General features: G+C 44.0%; 1 non-coding gene across 1 annotated transcript; it reads right to left on the bottom strand.

Annotated features, from left to right (window-relative positions):
* Window positions 1-3,766: 3,766 nt before the first annotated feature.
* On the bottom strand, window positions 3,767-3,839 carry TRNAW-CCA. The gene has a single exon. It is a non-coding gene; the product is annotated as a tRNA-Trp (tRNA).
* Between the last annotated feature and the right edge of the window lie 7,489 nt (window positions 3,840-11,328).

The following is an 11,328-nucleotide window of genomic DNA, read 5'->3' as shown; positions in this document are numbered from 1 at the left end:
ACTGGACTTCATTTTCAACATCTATCAAATGAAAGTGCAGAACTCTATTCTCTCTAAGGTGCTCTCCAATCTATAAACACATCTACAATCCTTTGATCTCGTTCCCTCCTGAAAGCATCAGGCCAGCTACAGATCTCCGCCTCTTTTCTCTGGAAGAGAGGGGAATAAGTGTATCATGGGAAAGGCTTGCAGCATTTCTGAGCATGAACTTTGCTCTGAGAGAGATGAGGGAGATATGGATGGAGACATTGATACACACTGGTATATTTCTAGAGGTCTGTGTCATACATAAGATGAAGTGATATAGCACGATAGTGTCAAGGAATGAAATATCAGGGGACCTGGGTTAAAATCCTTCCTCGTTAGCTCCAAGGTCTTGTGCAAATTATTCCATCCCTTTGGACCTCGGTCTTCTCATTTTAGACTAGACATTCTAAGATAGCTTCCAGCTTCTAAGTCCAGTGCATCCTGAAGTCTGATATGAGGTGAGGGGTCTATGGGCAGCAACTGAGGCCATAACTAGGAATGCAAGAAGAATCATTTATTCCAGAAACATTCGTTAAACATCCAGTTGTGGAAAGCACTGTCCAAGGAAGTGGGTAGCGACGTACAAATGTAGTAGATCTGCTGTTGGCTACTTGCTTACATTTCCCCGTGGACTTTGTCTCCCAGAAGCCTTGGTGCTGCTTAATAATGTGAGTCCAGGGAATTTCCCAGTGGTCTCGTGGGCAATGAATGAACTGGCATCTCTCTGTAGTGAGCTCTGAAGATGAGGATTAGAGAAGGAAATGAAGAAGAATGGTGGCTGTAGGGAGGGTGTCTCTGTATTCTTTGACTTGCCTCGTGTTCTGATAGCAGAATAAAAAACTAGTAAGCATGGATAGCAGAGTAAGTGAAGTCTTTTCCAGATGAGCCCATGAGGAATGATGTGGAGAGGCAGAGGAGGGGATGGAGAATCCAGGTTCCTGCTGGTGTGAGTGATGAGCAAGAATTACAGTGCTTACTGGGTCTGACTGTGACTGACTCAAACCCACCTCCTCCTTCACTGTGGGAGACAAGCTATGTACTCAAGTGTCTGAACTTTTCTGTTTATTTCACCCGGGAGCAAAAGCCAGTAAGACTAAGGGTCCCAGGTGGGAAGGGATGGGGGGACAAAGTTAAACGGTTGTCACTTTTGAGATATATCTGCAAGCATCATTTTTATTATTGTTTATCAAGTAGGATTGAACTATTTAAGAAAGATAAGGATTTAGTGGGCAGAGACTATGAATAGGTCGCTTGAATGGAAGGGAGTGTCTAGTAAGTGAGGGTCAAGACAAGAGATGTTTTTTATTGAAGCCTTTCATTTTCAAAACATATGCAAGAATCATTTTTCAACATTGACCCTTGCAAAACCTCGTGTTCCGATTTCCCCCCTTCCCTAGATGGCAAATAACCATTATTATTAATGGTTATATAAAATTAAATTATGTAATATTAAATTATATGAGAAAGAAATTAAAATTTAAGCAAATAACAACAAAAGAAGTGAAAATACTATGTTGTGCTCCACACTCAGTGCCCACAGTCCTCTCTCTGGATGGCTCTCATCATCACAAGACCATTAGAACTGGTTTGAATCATCTCGTTGTTGAAGAGAGCCACATCCATCAGAACCGATCATCGTATAATCTTGTTATTGCCATGTACAATGAGCTGGTCCTGCTCATTTCACTCAGCATCAGTTCGTGTAAGTCTCTCCAGGCCTCTCTGAAATCATCCTGCTATTTGTTTCTTACGGAACAATAATATTCCATAATATTCATATACCATAACTTATTCAGCCATTCCCCAATTGATGAAGTCAAGAGATGTTGATTGGATATCCATGCCATTAGATCAAATTGAGAATCTGAGTTAGCCTAAAACAAGGGGCAGAGACACTATGTGACAGCCAGCTATGGTGACGATCTTGACTAAAGTATCCTATCGAACCTTTCGTCAATGCCAATAAGCAACCCTTGATGGTCAGGTAGACATCAAATGAGATTCTGTCTCTGTTCTTATAGACTTACAGTGAAATGGAGAGAAAAGACAAAAATTCCAGACAACTAATTCAATGTTACATGACAAGTACACAAGAAAGGCACGTGTGACAGCCAAGAAAAAAGGTTGTTACCAACAGAAGGGATCCGGGAAAGCTGCCCTATGGAAGTGGCATGTAAGCAGGTAGTCCAGGCTGAAGGGTTGAAACATAAGTTATGACGCAGATAGCCGGGGAACTTAGGAACATCGAGGCAGAAAGGGACAAGGAAGCAGGATACTGAGTGACAAGCCCAATTCCCAAAGAACAAACCAGTAGAGAAAAGTAGAACAGTACAGTTTGAAAGACCAAGAGAAAAAACAAGGTCAATGCTGAAATCACACAAAACCAGGTCACCAAGCAAACAAACTAGGTAGAAAATAATCTTTGGATACCATTTGATGGGCCACAATACAAGCCTGCCACATCCAGTAATTATAATGTCTAAAAGGCTCTATTATATGGGAGAAAAGCTAGAGTCCCGACATTATCAGTAGATGGGTCCTTAGGTCCAGAAGAGAGTCTTTCCATAGATCACACAGGTAGTAAATAGCTCTGATCCTTCCATCACTAATGGGATGCACCAACCTGATTTCTCTCTGCTCCCTTTGGGCTGGAACTCCATAGTTTCTAGATGTCAATTCAGTCTAAATCAGATTTTTAAAAAATGTGTAGTGAAAGGCGGTCCTAGTTAAGATTTGCAGGAGGCTCTCTCAGGGCCTCTATAAACACCTCCAGCCCACCCTCTTATTAAAAAGGCATTTTCATTTACTGTGTGACCCAAGGAAGATAGCTTTAAACCCATTTTCCTCTGGTGTTTTCCCAGAGTCATTCTTGCAAGACACAAGACAGTCTTTAAAAGCCATCTGCCTGACAAAGAAACCATTCCCTCCCCCAATGAAATCTGCCTTCCAACACAACTCCCTCCAAGTCCTTTGTGTCTGGGGGTGGAAGGGATTTTCTGGCAGTGGACTATTTTGCAATTCAAGGAAAACTAGGGTTCCCTGAGAGACCAGCCTGGCAGATGTAATGACATGTTCCTGAAGCTGAGAAACAAAGGAAAGATGGGGGCTGCACGAGGTTTTTACAGGGATTATCCGAATTAGGGGGAGGGGGCAACCTGACACCATTTTTGTTGCTGTCATTTGGGTGACCTCACTCTCCCAGCCAGAGTACAGCTGGTAAACTAATTTTCAAGTTTCCCTGTGAAACTTGAAACTTTTTCACCCATTGTGAGAGACACTGAGAGTTTCCTTGTATTTGAGGCCCTCCCTTGGACTCCTGACCCAGGTTCTAAATAAATAAATAGTTCTCTGTGGTCCAGCTTGTTAGAGATTGAGAAAAGCAACAGCCCAGAAGGCAGGTAGTAAAAGGGTTACTATTCCCATTTTGCACAAGAGGGAAGTGATGTTCAGAGAGGGAAAGCAACCTATCTGTAATCCACAGGGCTCCCAATGGGAGGGCTCCTCACCAGGCCTCAGTGCTGCTTAGAGGCTGCTATTCTACCAGTCTGCTGGATTCATTTCATTGCATGGAGTTCCCTTAACTTTATTTTTGGTCTAGACCTGGCACACAGTAGGCACTCGGTTGGTTGCGGTCCTTCGATCTCGAAGAAAGCTAAAATGACAAGGGCGCAGTGTATACTTGTGACCTCCTGGGGGTTGAGAAGCGCCCTAAAACATTAAAGTTGGAAAAACAAAAGTTTGACCTTGACGTGGTTCGAACACGTAACCGTCTGATCTGGAGTCAGACGCGCTGCCACTTGCGCCACAAGGTCCTATGGGAGAAGTAGCAGCCAGGTACATACTTAATGAATAGGAGCCCACTTGCCAGGGCCTATGGACCAAGATCATGTTGACGTCATGGGCTTCCTTCAGAATGCTGTTGACCTCATCTTACCGGTTGAAAAATGCCGTTGGGAGAAGAGTTCCTCGGGCCTGGGCAGAGCGGCCAAGGGCTCCGGGGCACAAAGAAGGGAAAGCAGCCCCGGCCTCCTCACAGGGTTTCTCTCCTCTGGGAGACTCTCCCCCCAGGGCCTATAGGACCTTGGCATGGAACACTGGACACGCCCCCTGGGCCCTATGCACCGACGCCAAGGCGGGGCTTAAAGGGGCCTCTCCTTGACTTTCTCTCCCATACTCCTCTCTGTCTCTGTCTCTCTCAGTCTCTCAGTGTCTCTCAGTCTCTGTGTCTCTGTCTCTATCTTGTAGAATTACACAAATTCAGACCTAATCCGAGGCCTTCATCTTCCAGAGAAACAGCCGCCCCGGTGACACCCCCACTGCCCCTCCCCACTCCTCCCACCTTCGGGTCTCAGGTTAACTTTCTGCTGCTGACTCCATTACTCTCTTGGTTCTGTGAGTGGGAGGACCTGATTCACTAAGCATCTGACTGTCCGTTCCAATTGGACAGTCCTCTTTCCTTCCTCTCTACCTCCTTCCCTCTTTCCTCTCTCCCTCCTTTTCTTCCTTTCCTCCTTACCTTCCTCTCTTCCTTCCTTCCCTCCCTTCCTCTCTGCATCCTTCCTTCTTTCTTTCCTTTCTTCCTTCCATCCTTCTTTTCCTCCTTTCTTTTCTCCCTTCCTTCATCCAGATAGGGTATCATATCCTTATCTACCAATGTACTTGCATTTTTTTTTTCTCTTTTGCACCTCTGAACCCTCCCAAGAGGTTTACTGGCTAGATTTCTTTCCAAAGGACCAGGCCTTAAACCAAAACCAAGCAGATTCTCATTGGCCACCAAGAGGTCCTCAGGCAAGTCCCATTTGGTCATTGTTTGGGTCCTGATCGACTCAGATTGAATGTAAATAGCAATCATGTCTGTTTTGCCCAGAAACCCAGAGAGTCTTCCCCTCCTCATTCATTTATTCATTTAGATTTTTTTGGACTAGGTGAAAGAGGAGATTTTTTGCCTCAGTTGTTCCCTAACCTTAATCACTCAGGTGGTATTGCCTCAGTCAGACTGAGATTTGTTGAAGACCTTACCTTTAAAAGGCCAAGATCTCCTTCTACATCCAGGACCGTCTCCGGTCGTCCTGATCTCTATCTGGCCACTGGATCCAGCTGGCTATGCAGGGGAAAGTGAGGCCGATGACCTTGCCCAGTCAATTCACTTGCAAGTCATGACATGGCCTCCCTGATGTCATGGTCCTCTTGGAGAATGAAGGACAAATAATAGTCTCTCTCCATTTGGCTACTAAAGTTATTTTCCTGAGGCACAGATCCAACCAGGCCACTCTCCTCCTCAGTCAACTCACATGGCTCTGTATTGACTCCAGGAACACATCCAAAATGCTGTCTGGCATTCAAAGTCCATCATAGCCTCGCCTCCCTCCTACCTTTTCAATTTTCTTATACCTTATTCCTTGATAAAACAAATACTTTTCAATCCAGTGACAATCCAGTCTCCTAGCTGTTCTTTCAACAAGATCCTCCACCTCTTGGCTCGGAGTAGTTTCCCTGGCTGTCCCCCATGCCTGGATTACCCTCCCTGCTTAGCTCTGACTATTGACCTCCTTGGCTTCCTTTAAGTCTCCACCAAAATTCCATCTTCTGCAGGAAGTCTTCCTTCATCCCTCTCAGTCCTCCTTCTAATAAGCCCTCCTAGACTCTTTTATTTACTTCCTATTGAACCTGTGGCTTGCTTGTTTTGTATGTATTGTTTGCTTATCACCGCCCCCATTAAATTGTAGACTCCCAGAGGGCGGAACTTCTACCTCTTTTTTGTATCTCCAGAGTTTAGCACAATGGTTGGCACACTGGTAGTTGGAAACCCTTAATAAATGTCCATTGGTTGATCCATTGGCTTCCTTGATCTCTGACTGGCTTCCTTGACCTCTCCCTGGCCATCCCTTCCTTATGTGTTGTCTTCCTTTATTAGAGTGTAAGTTCTTTGAAGGTAGAAACAGGTTTGTATTGGAGGACTTAGCACAGTGTCTGGTACATGGTGCTTCCTTCCTTCAATTCCATCACAGTTCCATTGCTGTTTGTCCTTATTCTCCAAGAGGACAGATGACATCAGGAGGGCGGGGTCTTAACTTGTGTGGGAATTGGATTTCAGTGAGGCAGGGCTGGGCGAGGTCACTGGCCTCAGTCTCTCCTCCAGGATCATCTGAGTCCAGTGGAAAGACATAGATCAGGACTGCTGGAGATGACCCTAGTGGGGCAACTCCTCCTATGTACAGCCTCAAGAGAGTAATGGAGTCAGCAGCAGAAAGTTAACCTGAGACCCTCTGAGGGCCACGGAGCCTCAGCCTCTAGTCACTCTGAGCAGGAATGGGGGAGGAGCCCCTTCTCAGACAGGAACCAGAGGAGGGGCTGCCACCTGCCATCTCCCAGAGGGGACAGAACCTCCCAGACTGCAGATGGTGGTTCCCACTGTCTGAGCTTTCCCTATTGCTGCCATTCCCCCCCCCCCCCCGGGGCTCCTTCTTGCACCTGACCAGGCTCAGGTGAATGGCAAGCCTTCACCCACGTGGGTCTGCAGCGCCTCACGGTCCCCACGGCGCCCCCCCCCATGGCGATGCCCCCGGGCCCCTGGGCATGGACTCTTGGGTCCCTGGAGTAAGGAAGCGGCGGCGCCTCCAGCCTACTGGCACTGGGAAAGGGGACAAGAAGCCCACTGGGGAATCCGCTTCAAGGCAGGCGTGGACCGGGCGGGATCCGAAGGTGGGAGGAGTGGGGAGGGGCAGTGGGGGTGTCACCGGGGCGGCTGTTTCTCTGAAAGATGAAGGCCTCGGATTAGGTCTGAATTTGTGTAATTCTACAAGATAGAGACAGAGACACAGAGACTGAGAGACAGAGAATGAGACTTAAGACAGAGACAAAGACGAGAAGCAGACAGAGACAGAGAGGAGTATGGTAGATCAAGTCAAAGAGAGGTTCCTTTAAGCCCCGCCTCAGAGGTGGGAATGTAGCTAAGGGGGCGTGTCCAGTGTTCCATGCTAAGCTCTAGGGTTTTACAGGTCCTGGGGAGAGAATGTCCAGGGAGATCCCTTCTTTGTGCCCCGGAGCCCTTGGCCGCTCTGCCCAGGCCCGAGGAACCCTTCTCCCAACGGCATTTTTCAACCGGTAAGATGAGGTCAACAGCATTCTGAAGGAAGCCCATGACGTCAACATGATCTTGGTCCGTAGGCCCTGGCAAGTGGGCTCCTATTCATTAAGTATGTACCTGACGGTTAGTTTTCCCAGAAGACCTTGTAGCGCAATAGGCAGAGCGTCTGACTCCAGTTCAGAAGGTTACGTGTTTGAGCCACGTCAAGGTCAAATTTTCGTTTTTCCAACCCTACCATTTTAGGGCGCTTCTACTTGACTGGATACAGTGTACATTGACCCCAAGATAGCCATGTCATTTTGGCCTTCTTCCAGAACGAAGGACAACAACCAACCAAGTGCCGACTGTGGGCCAGCATCTAGACCAAAAATAAAATGATGGGAACTCCAGAGAATGAAGAACCTTCCCATTAGGGAGCTCTGAGGATTACAGATAGGTTGCTTTCCCTCTTTAAACATCACTTCCATCTTCTGCAAAATGGGAATAATAACCCTTTTACTACCTACTTTCTGGGTTGCTTTTCTTGGTACTTTGCCCAATGCTTTTGAACATCCTTGTATGTGTCCTGGACCCTTTGGCACTCTGGAGAAGCCTGTGGAGGGACCCTCTTTTCAGAAGTATTTTTAAATGCATAAAATGAAAAACAGAATTATAAAGGAAATCACTGAATTACAGTGATGAGAATAAAATATTCATGGACTTTGTGATCTAGAGCCATTTGTGATCTTTGCAGCTAGATGGGAGAATTTGGAGAGACAAATTCAGTGGGTCAGAGATAAATGGCAGTAGGGTGTCATATTACCCTTCCTGGCTGGTCATGATATGGTTCCCTTCAGGGACTCCCTGGAGGCACCACCTTTTTGCCTCTTTTCCTGTGATATAATGGCAAAATACCTAGGCTAAAATACCAGAAGAGTTGTACAGAATGAAGAGATTGGACTAGATCAAAGCTTCTTAAACTATGGGTCATTACCCTATATGGGATCTCTTAACTGAATGTAAACATCCTGAAAAAATTGACAACAGTAGGTTTTTAAGTGCCCCAAGTTCTGCAGTATCAAATATTCTACCAAGATTTAATTCTTCATGTAAAAATAAACCAGAACGTCCATCTTATTAGCATGCAAATTTGCTTTCAGCTTTAATGAATGGGAAAATTACATGTATACCAAAGAACTTTTAAAATAATTTTTTTATGATTTATTATCAGATAATGTTTGATTTATATACCTATTTTATGTATCTATATACCTGAGGGCACATGACAATTTCTCAGGTGAAAAAGAGTGACAAGACAAAAAAATTTAAGAAGCCCCTGACGAAATGGCTTCTCAGGTGCCTTTCAGTTCTAAATACTATTTTCAAAAGTCCCAAGAAATGGCTATTTATTTTAGTCCCTTCTTGTTCTCTAGAGGATTGAAGATCCTTTTCTATTTGAGCCTTAAATTCAGCTCTTTAGCTTGAGTTCAAAACAGCTGCCTGAGAAACTAGCCAACTCCTTCAACCACTGGACCATTGCCCTCCTGGGATCTACCTGGGCTTTTGCTCTGAGTAGTGCAAAAGCCTTTCCTTGTCTTCCCTGAAAAGACTGAAATATTGGTGACTTCATATTTACAGGTCTACTTACAACATGACCGCTTGCCATAATGTGATATATTTCTACACTAGCAGAAACAAATCGAGCACCTTTTGACCTAACCCAAAGAGAAACCGAACTAGTATCAGGGTTTAACGTAGAATATGCTGCTGGCCCATTTGCTATATTTTTCCTAGCAGAGTACGCAAATATCATTGCTATAAATGCCATCACAACTATCTTATTCCTAGGACCCTCCCTTACACCAAACCTTCCTCCAAACTTTGATGTTGAGGACCTTATCCAGCAACAAATAGCTTCTTCTTGTTCTGGCTATGTTAACTGGGACCATGAAAAGAGCACTGGATTCAGAAAAGGTATTAGATTTGCAGCTAATGGTCTTGGGAGAAGTATAGACTCTGTTATTACCTACCTGTCCGATCCCAATCACTTCTCTGATCCTCAGTTTCCTCTTCTTTAAAATAAGGTTAGAGAGACCACTCCAGTGGCGGTGTCAAACTCAGACAGAAAAAAAGGGGGCCGCAAACCCTACAAAAGGACAGTGATGGCCACATATTATTGACTTTTAAAACCACATATTAACATTATTTATGTTTTATTGTCCTTTTATTTCTTTCGTTAAATATTAATCATTGACATTTTACTCTGGCTCCCTTGGCAGTGTGTTTGACACCTTTGGACTAGGTGACATCTAAGGTTTCTTCTAGTTTTAAGTTCGTGATACTGTGAACCTTCTCAAAGGCTCTTTCCATTGCCCCTTCAGTTGGGATTAACACCTCCTGGATTCTCTCTGTACTCATCTGTCTCACAGTGTCAACCAGTTTTTCTTTGAACTTTTCACAAACCTATTCTTCCTCCATAATTCCCAGCCTGGGAAAGATGGGGGTTGGGGGTGGGAGACAGGCTGGATTCAAGCACTAGAGTTCACATTACACATTTCTTTGTTAAAGTTAGTCTTTCGCCTGGAGAGACTCACATGAACTGATGCTAAGTGAGTAGAACCAAGAGAACATTGTACATGGCAACAACAGATTATGTGGTGATCAAATGTGATCGACTTGGCTCTTTTCAACAACAAAGTGATTGGAGCCAGTTCCAGTAGATTGCATCCAGAGTGAGGTCTATGGGGACTGAATGTGGATCACATAGTATTTTCATCTTTGTTTGTTGTTCTTTGCTTGCTTGGTTTTTTTTTTTTTTCCTGATCTGGTTTTTCTTGTGCAGCTTGATAAATGTGGAAATATGTTTAGACCTATATTGGATTACTTGTCTAGGGGAGGGAAGGAGAAAAACTTGGAAAACCAGGTTTTTGCAAGGGTGAATGTTGAAAATTGTCTTTGCGTGTATTTTGAAAAATAAAAAGCTATTATAAAAAAAAAAAAAACAAAGTTAGTCTTTACCCTGTCTTTGAAAATAAACCTTGAATTCCCTGAAAAAAATGAAATTTGAGTGACCCTAAGTTTACATGTCTACAGGTAAACCACCTTCCAATCTTTGATATTGAGAAACTTATCAATCAACAAATAGCCTCGTTTTGTTCTGGTCTATGCCAAACTATGGAAAGAGCAGTGGAGTCAGAATTAGGGAGCATGGGTGAATAGGCCACCCAGAATCTGGCCTGTGTTGATCAGTTACTATCTGTTATGATCCTGGGCAAGTAACTTATGTTCTCTTAACTTCAGCTTCCTCACTATAGACCAGAAATATCTATGATCCCAGATCTTTTAGAGCTAAATCCCAGATATCACAGAGAGTGCATATAAGACATCTGAAGAGTAAGACAGCACTGACAAATGGCAGGATTTGATTCAGCTCAAAGCTTCACAAGGAACTAATACCTGAGGCAAACCATGAAGAAAGCTAAAGGTTCTGAGACATGAAGAAAGGAGTGTATTTCAAACATGAAAGACAGCCTTCCAAAGGTATTCCAAGTATCAGTTTCCCATAGTCACACAGTTAATAGGTGTCAAAAAACAGGATTTGCCCATTTTTCTTGTGCATCAAGATAACTGTATAAATATGTATACATATATTGCATTTAACATATACTTTAACATATTTAACATGTATTAGACTACCTGCCATCTAGGGGAAGGAGTAAGGGGAAAGAGGGAAAAGTTGGAATAGAAGTTTTGCAAGGGTCAATGTTGAAAAATTACCCATGCATGTATTTTGTCAATAAAAAGCTATAATAAAAAATAAAAAAAAACAGGATTTGAATTCAACCCTCCTTGATTCCAAGGAAGAACCGGCAAACTGGTTGTCTAGAATATAGAATGTGCGAAGGGGAATGTTTGAAAAATTAAGTTGGAGCCAGATTGTAGAGGATCTCTATTGGCCTTGATGGTTGATCCTAGAAGCAATAGGGAGCCATGGAGGCTTTTGGAGTAGGGATAGGCTTAAGAAGATTATTTTGGCAGCTGTATGGAAAATAATTGGGGAAGGGAGAAGTTTGAGGCAGGGCCCGCTGCTTAAATCTATTGTGACTGAGAAGGGAGGAAAATGGTGAAAATCCCTCCTCCTTGAAAGGGTGATAATTGTTTATTGCCTTCAGAAATGATGGGCCCATTGGGAACTCCATTTCTGTTTGCATGCCTCCTTTACAGTATTTATTCAT

Source organism: Sarcophilus harrisii, chromosome X, assembly GCF_902635505.1.
Source record: "Sarcophilus harrisii chromosome X, mSarHar1.11, whole genome shotgun sequence".
NCBI lineage: Eukaryota > Metazoa > Chordata > Mammalia > Dasyuromorphia > Dasyuridae > Sarcophilus > Sarcophilus harrisii.
Note: the sequence above shows the minus strand (reverse complement) of the source record. Positions and strands in the feature narration are given on the sequence as shown.